Here is an 8,521-nt window from a genome sequence, read left to right as displayed (position 1 = left end):
TAAACACTTTACTTGAAGTGGCCATCCTTTCAAACAAGATACTCTACGAGGCTATGTCTTGTGACATGTATATTATGTACGATATTATATTCAATCATACAAACACACAGCACACAGTACATAATGTGATGGGCTATTATAATGTTTACTTTCCATGATATCAATTGTAATCTGTATTGTATACATTAATAGCCAATCTATAAACAACTGAGGTAGTAGTCAGCGTTTACAGTAGTTAATTTACATGATTCTTTAACTTAAGTATGTGCTTCTGCGACCACTTTATCATCTGGTGAATTGTACGAAGATAATTATTCTGTGAACGGATACATAATCAGAACAAATCGACAACAGTTTGCATGACTGTGTTAGAAAACTATCACCAATCTAGGATCGAAATTCATGTTTTAATAGCATTTTATTCGATGATTGGCATGCAGAGAATAAAACGTTCTCAGTCAAGTAATATATACGTTTATTGATACTGTAATTGATTTCAGCAATAAGGGAAAATAACTACAATCGGGGATTTGATTAAACACGACACAAAACAAATAAGAGAAAAGCAGATACATAAATGTATGAGTATATATTTTTTCATGGAACAGTTTAATGAACGCGTTAACATTGACAGACTGGAGCAAATAGAAAAACAAAAATGTTTCTAGTTCGGGGTTTTAGAAAAAAAAGAGAGTGATTCCAATTTCAAAGAAGATGGAGGCAGTCCAAAACAAAGAAGAAGTGAAGGGGGTGGGGGCGTTTCAATGTATACGAAATAGAAAAGACGGGAACTAAAAAAAGAGAGGGTGAGCCAATATAAAAAGAGGAGGAGGCGGTCCAATATGAAAAAAACAAGGAGGCGGCGGAAGGAACTAAAATAATGACATTTTTGGCCGTACAGTAATCGTATGAGTTTAGTGAATTGAAGACAATTTTTTATGTCTTTCAAGATTGCGTGCTCGGAATTCATGCGGTGCTGAGCCTTCGGAACCGTTTCTTGTCCAGCTATTTGTCTCTTGGTTTTAATCAAAGTTTCAACAAATTTATTAGAGGCTTACCAATTATTGCTTAGTACTATCACGTTTGATTAAAAACAGCACAATTTGCCCAATTAATGTGTCTTTTGATGAATAATAGCCAGATTTAAAGGATCTATGTTTAGTCAGAGCTATAATACAGTTAAATTGTAAAAGTCTGATATATGTTCCAGGGTTTATTACTTCTGCAATTTGGATAGGCTGATGTGGTGAATATACGTAGTCCATCAAAATGATAGGCCCAAGGACCTAGTACAATCTAGATCAATTCGTTTGGTTTATGTTTATAAAGAGAAAAAGATACAAATTTTGACTTGTTTCGTATTTTACTGCTGCCCATGTCAAGCTTTAGCCTAATTACATAACCTAATTAGGCTAGGTAGATAATAATACAGGCAAAGATAATTATTTATTGTGTGAATTGTTTTTCTATAGACTATATATATATACCAACCATCCTTTCTACTCAATAACTGAACATTTGCCCTTTACGGCTATAATTAAACTTGGCATTTTAATAAGCACTCTACTAAAATGTTAAACAATCATTATGATTAGCATTGTAACCTCTGTTCCTGGTTTTGCTTTTTGACTTCTGATGAAGAAGAAAGTATTGGCGCCCTCTAATTACCTGAGTTCATGAAAGAATATTTTGTTTATTCGAATGAAACATTTGATTCATACGCGGCTGTGTTACGTATTGGAGAACAAGGTATGCATGGAAGAGTATCTTCAATAGGATTTCAATTGGCAGTTACTTACTCAATTGCTCTATGTTCTTTTATTGATATTTATTTAACGCCTGTTGTTTTATAAACCATTTCTTGGTTCGTACTTACAGTGAAGGTACGTATACTAAAATTTAGGCTTTGTGGTTTCGATTGTAAATGATAATGTTTTTATCATCATCATTATATGTATATATATAATATATATATAATATATACATAATTAGGGAATATATATATGTATATATACTTATATAGTATTATTGCCTATAACCTATTGCCTATAAGTATAATATGATAGTAGATATATGTATATAGGCTTATGACTTGTCATCAATTTTTATATAGTCATAATATGCTATATATATATATATAAATATATATATATATATATTGATATATTATATAATCATGTATATATCATTGATAATCATATTAACTGTGTTTATATAAAACAGTGCTAATATGTTGCGTAAGTCTCGCATTACGCATAAGGCTGTCATACCCATGTTGAAATGCGAAATAGGGTACGTAGGCCCATGCCTGAACTATACACTACATTTGCAAGGTATACAAATCAAACATGAGGCAAATCAATATCAACATTTTTATGAAAATACCATATTATTGCTAATAATATTACTGTTATTATTATATGAAATATAAAGATATTAACAAGGCCTATAATAATATGAATAAGAGGAATTATAAAAATAAAACAAATTATAGGCTATAATTCAACAAAAATAAATTATATAAAAGTAATTACTGTATATAAAGTAATTATTTTAGTACTTATGAAGAGGCATTATTAATAGAAGCAACAGGCCTACTTATTACAACAATCTTCATGATATTGAATATTTTCTAGGCTTGTGGTCACATGATGGAGAATGACCTGACTGGTCATATTTTCCTATCGTTCTAAAACCCTGTACAGAATAATTAAGTGGTCGTTCAAGGAATTAGATGTGGAGAGACCCAGAGAGCGACTTCACAGATAGCACCCAGAAGGACAAAATGTTATGGCTATGTTACCAATGGCCAAAAAAACGTCACTCTCAGATTTAAATTTTAATGCAATGTTTCCTTTTTAACCATTTTTAAAATATTTTCAAAGATTTAGGGCGGGTTCGGACTAACTGGCTTCCCTTGATTCTGCCCCTGTTAACTAAATGTAAACCTCCCATGTAATTAAATGAAATCTCCCCCTGTTAATAAATGTAACACAGCCCTGTAGGCCTAATGAAATGTAGGCTTAACCAAGATCAACGTGTTTGTAATAAATTGCTTATTATGGAATTCAATTTATACCCGTGGAACGCTGTCTCCTCGATTCTGGTTAGAATTTCAAGGGCCCATGTCTCCCGTTTATGATATACGTTCCTTCAATATTATATCGTACGTGGTCAACTCAGTTATAATTAGCAACTAAATTCACGGTTCAATTTAAGAATAAATTTGTTAAACAGAATCACATTTATCATAGTCAACTATCGCTTAAAGCAAAACCTTAATTTATTCAAGACATTGAACATTTAATGTAGAAAATCATTCGAAAGAGTATTAGCTTTTGTGTGAGTTGTATTTGATCTGTCAGGCGTCTCTATACGTAATCGTATCCGTATGAAAATTTACAGTTCGAATACGAAGTACTTGCAGTAGCATTATCGTATAGCAATGGAATATGAAACATCTATGCATTGGATAAATCATAATAATAATTATCATTATTATTATGATGACGGTTGCCTTACAAATAACCTTTAAATTTAGAACAATGCCCTGCTCGTTTAATGGACCTAGGCTGACGAGTGTTAATGTAGGCCTCGAGTCGATTGCATAATAAATACATCAATATCCCGTTTGTTTGATGTCTTTGTAATCAACGTGAAAACATGTTATTAATTCTGTTCCATAATGTTACTGAGATTGATGGTGACAAATTGAGTAAATGACAGTTACAGTTTGCCGGAAGAGATTAGAAAGTAGACATCCGCAACAAAGACGTCAAAATTATTAATTAGGCTACTTCATTTGGATAATATTTAGTCATGAGTGTAGGCCCAAACTTATAAAAAAAAAAAACCACCCCAAAAATCTATAAATGACCTTATGGAGTAGACCTAACATTCCTACCCCATGATGCTAAGACAGTAAGCGGGTCATTAGTGGGGAGACGTCCCTATCTCATGACGCAAAGCTCGGTTAGCATACAGGGTATGCGTAAATTGGCCAAAAAAAAAAAAGGCATAACGCGAGTGGAATGGACCTTTCAGTGGTAATCAAACTAACGACTGACCAATCAAAACAGGGCTAGTGCTAGGCATACGCGTTTGACGCACCCATTTACGCTATGGTTTCATGAAAGCAACAATATCGAAGGGGCGAGGCTTAGTGGAAAGGCTCATTGTCATTTTATATAGCTCGCAAGCAACGTTTGTATATTACTGGGAATAGGCCTAGGTTCATTAAATCATATTTTAAAATATAAAGTAAAAATAGGCTAAATGCAATGGTAAGTCATATATTATTCTTTAATTTCCTTTTTGCACCGACAACGAGTAGATCAGCCAATAACTATTAGAATGCCTGGGGGAGAGAGCTTATTCGATTTTAGTTTATTTTGCGTTCCATTGGTTCATTTTCCTCTGCGATGTCTCGAACCCCAAGCTCAATCTCTATGTTTGCCATTAAACATGAATTGAAGTGGATTGAGGAGAAAAATCTCACTTAATTGTAGTCTTGTCGTTATGGCACATGAACTTAGCATAAAGTTCTGTCCAGACTAGGCTATCATTTTTTTCTTTGACAAAAACTGTTATATGCGCATATATAGTCATGAAGTGCCTATATATGGTCATGATGTGATGTCATCATGACCATATTTAGGCATGTCACACGTTTTTGTCAAATGAAATTTGATAGTCTAGACAGGGCTTAATAGCAGGACACCAAGACTCGTGCTGATATACGTTTTTTAAAATTTGTCGTTATCAAATTATAATGTTAGAATAGAAAAGAAATAGGCCCTCTCCAATCCCGATGCTTAAAATGCTGACATTTGTTAGAGGAATAGCCAAACCTGGAGTTGCTTATTTAACTTCCAATGAAACAGTGACCAAAACTCATTTTAACTCAAATTGAAACTACTGAATTTAGTTTACACTAATTTGGACCGAATGATCAGTTGTTAAGTTTTGAAAGGAGCTCTTTTTGCTTTGTGGAATTCCTTTCTCGAGGACTGTTTCAGATGAATTTAACCTCACTTATTTTAAGTGTAATGTAAACCAACACATTGTCCAATCTGAAATGGCTAAAGGGATTGATTGGGATCTGAATTATTTTGTCATCCTGTGTTTCTTGACATTTTTTTCTCTTTTTCTAGCCTATACTTAAGTGGATTTTGCCTTGTATAATTCTATAATAAAAAGTTTGATTAAAGGGCCACTGTATTCCCGCCTTAAAAATGTGTGTATTATTAATCATTCTTTCTGATTTCTGTCTCATTTAAATCCCCAAAACTAAAATTTCATTTAATTGCTTATTTACAAAGATAAAACAAGTTCAGTGAAATACAGATCGAAACAATGGTTTACAAACAAATGGTTTACATTACACGATTCCTTATATTAACCCCTGTCCAGACTATCAAACGTTATTTGGCAAAAACATGGCAATTAACTCCAGGTTTGGCTATTCCTCTAACAAATGCATGTCAGCATTTTAAGCATCGGGATTGGAGAGGGCCTATTTCTTTTCTATTTTAACATTATAATTTGATAACGACAAATTTTAAAAAACGTATATCGGCACGAGTCTTGGTGTCCTGCTATTAAGCCCTGTCTAGACTATCAAATTTATTTGACAAAAACGTGTGACATGCCTAAATATGGTCATGATGACATCACAGCATGACCATATATAGGCAAATCATGATTATATATGGGCATACAGCAGTTGTTTTTTTTTGTGAAAGAAAATTTGATAGTGTGACCGGACTGAGCTTGAAATCGATTACGGTACCAGTCAACAAATAAAAACAGTTTACAATCATTTACAGGCGTTATGCTGCAACATTACTAAATTTCTGCCAGTACATTTAAATGTTTGTGTAAAAAAATATTGTATTTCTATGTTTCTATTAATTGAAATAATTCCATGGCTATAGAAATAGAAAAATTAACATTGTGCATTTGGCGGATAGCACCGCACTGTTGATTGTTAACCCTAATTGCAATGTTCGTTCGTCGTTAACTGAGGTCATAAAATTCGTACTAAGTATTTTTAATGGAAACTCTGCGCCTCCCTTGTAAGCCATTAAAATTTTAAATTTTCTTGTTAAATTTTTATTAGTTAAACTCAAGAGCTTGGCATTATTCAGGCGTTGAGAGTTGCGTATATGCGCAAATTTCACAGGACAATAAGTCGGTGTATATTACTTATAACCCTATACCTATAGTACGCCTCTTCTTAGCTTTAACCAGCGACGGCATGCTATGCATGACACCGATATTAATTATTGAAGTTGCAGGATAGGAAATTTCACAGAGGTCTGCGTATATAATTACTATATATTGCCTTCATTAGGGGAATAGCTCGCTGTTTACAACGTTTGGAATATTTATTGTATTAGGTTGGGTGCTTTCCAATCAATATCATAGACTAGACATAAACGCGATTTTCCGCCCAACACAGTGAACATACTCCGTTAGATACAACATGATTTGTTCCTGTGACCTCTCTTGACTCCTCGAAAACATTTCGATCCGATTCCTAAAACTCTAAATCTCCACTCTGAAACCATTCTGACGATTCACAATTACTAACCGGTAAAATTAACACGACACATAATTACCGTTCATAGGCCTACAGTTTGCAAGATAGTAAAAGCCGTGGATGTGTGACTGTTCAAAGTTGATTCGACTGTGCGCGTGTTTTTAAGCCGACTTGTCGATATCCAACGAAATGTTTCGTCGGCCAACGCGACCTTACGGAGAATACAGCGTAACGACGCGCGCGTAACAGATCGTTTTTAATGATGATCCGTTGAGACTGCATCTGACGATCAACAGACGGCGTCCCGTCGTCTATCGTTAACAGACAGCGAAGTTGGATTCGTAGGACGACGGTCGTACGACTCAGTGAGTGCCCGGCTTTAGAAAGCCATAAGATGTTCGATTGTATTCACTCACTATCGAATTCACATTACGGTACAATAAAACTCATTCAGTGCTAATGCATGGAACATTATAAGTATCGTGTACAATTGAAGAGGCTTACTGTTGATAAGCTGAAAAAATGGCTGATGATTTTGCCACATTACGTTCTTGACACAATAGTCCTAGATACTAATCATCATCATCATCATCTTAATCATCATCATCTTCATCATTATTATTGTTGTTATTACATCGCTATAGCATCAATAGGCCTACTAGTATTATTCAAATTGGTAGGCCTATCATCAAAATTAATCGTCACATGTTATTTCCGTCAATAAGTACTATCATCATCATTCAGAACATCATCGTTGTCATGATCATTATCATCATCATAACAACCACAGTTTAAATAACAGAAATAATAATAATATTAACAATAATTATAATAATAATTATTATTATTGTTACTATTACTGTCATCATTATTATCACCATCTTATCAGAATTAGCCTATTATTTAATTATTCTGATCCTTATGAATGGGTTTTGTAGTTTGGTTTTAAATGTTCAATCCCGACATACCGGTACTGTTAATCAATTCCCCTACGCACGCCTCATAACAAGACTTAAATTGATGCAATAATCCCTCCGTTTTTATAGCATGGCAACCTCAATATAATATTTGATTTCCTTCCAGTAATGTCCTAGTCTACTCGTTATTGGATACGAACGAAAAGTAAATTAAGACCAGCACAATCTTGGCAATTACAGCCGTCATCGTCGTCATTGTGAATAAAAAAAAATCGTAACTAATACATATACTTGGTCATATAATATTTATCATGATTATTGTTATCGTTATCATCATTCTTCAATATTTTTTAAATAATAATTGCTGTTGTGGAGTCATAGGCCTACTGTTGACCTGCGCATCAAATAATAACAGCAACAAGAAATCTCCCTTCAGCGCATCGAAATTGAGAAGCTACCTATGCTGCTGATAATGATGATGATGATGATGAGGATGATGATGATGATGATGATGATGATAGTAATGATAATGATTCTGAATATGATGGCAATGATGCCGATCTTATCATAAATTTGATTCTAATTATTTTTGTAATCATAATTTAATCGTACAATGCTCATCATAATAATTATTCATATAAGTACCTAAACGATATAATTTTCTTCCCCTTTTCGAATATGCATCTAAATTATCAAATTTTACTAAGGTGAACCATATCACAAGGTTGCCATAGTAAGTGCCTATCAATCTTTATCTTGCTTAACATTACATCTTCGAATATCACAACATGAATCTTTTGAGTTTGTCTAGATACGTTGGCAAATGCAGGTAATGAGAATCATGTAACTAATAGGGAATGCGAACGATTCTACTTGATCAACCTCAGGAAAAAACGAAAGTAATACACAGTACAAACATGCACGATGATTCGCCTTCTATGCTGAAGCTTGAATTATAACACTTTCGATGATACCTTCCAAGCATGTAGAGCAATAGAGAAAGGTATACACATACCATACATACAAACCACACATCGTACACACACACCCACACACACAC

The 8,521-nt window shown here is 33.8% G+C and overlaps 1 protein-coding gene across 1 annotated transcript in view; it reads left to right on the top strand.

Moving 5' to 3' along the window:
* Window positions 1-1,744: 1,744 nt before the first annotated feature.
* The window catches only part of LOC117108228, a 19,033-nt gene continuing 12,256 nt past the window's right edge, over window positions 1,745-8,521 (top strand). The window contains exon 1 of the mRNA XM_033250189.1: window positions 1,745-1,883. The gene's annotated coding sequence lies outside the window, so the exon portion shown is untranslated. The remainder of the gene's footprint in view (window positions 1,884-8,521) is intronic.

This window comes from Anneissia japonica, unplaced genomic scaffold (assembly GCF_011630105.1).
Source record: "Anneissia japonica isolate Jap-2015-1 unplaced genomic scaffold, ASM1163010v1 scaffold38271_len224072_cov190, whole genome shotgun sequence".
NCBI classification, from domain to species: Eukaryota; Metazoa; Echinodermata; class Crinoidea; order Comatulida; family Comatulidae; genus Anneissia; species Anneissia japonica.
The sequence above is the reverse complement of the archived record's forward strand: the minus strand, read 5'-3'. Positions and strand labels throughout refer to the sequence as shown.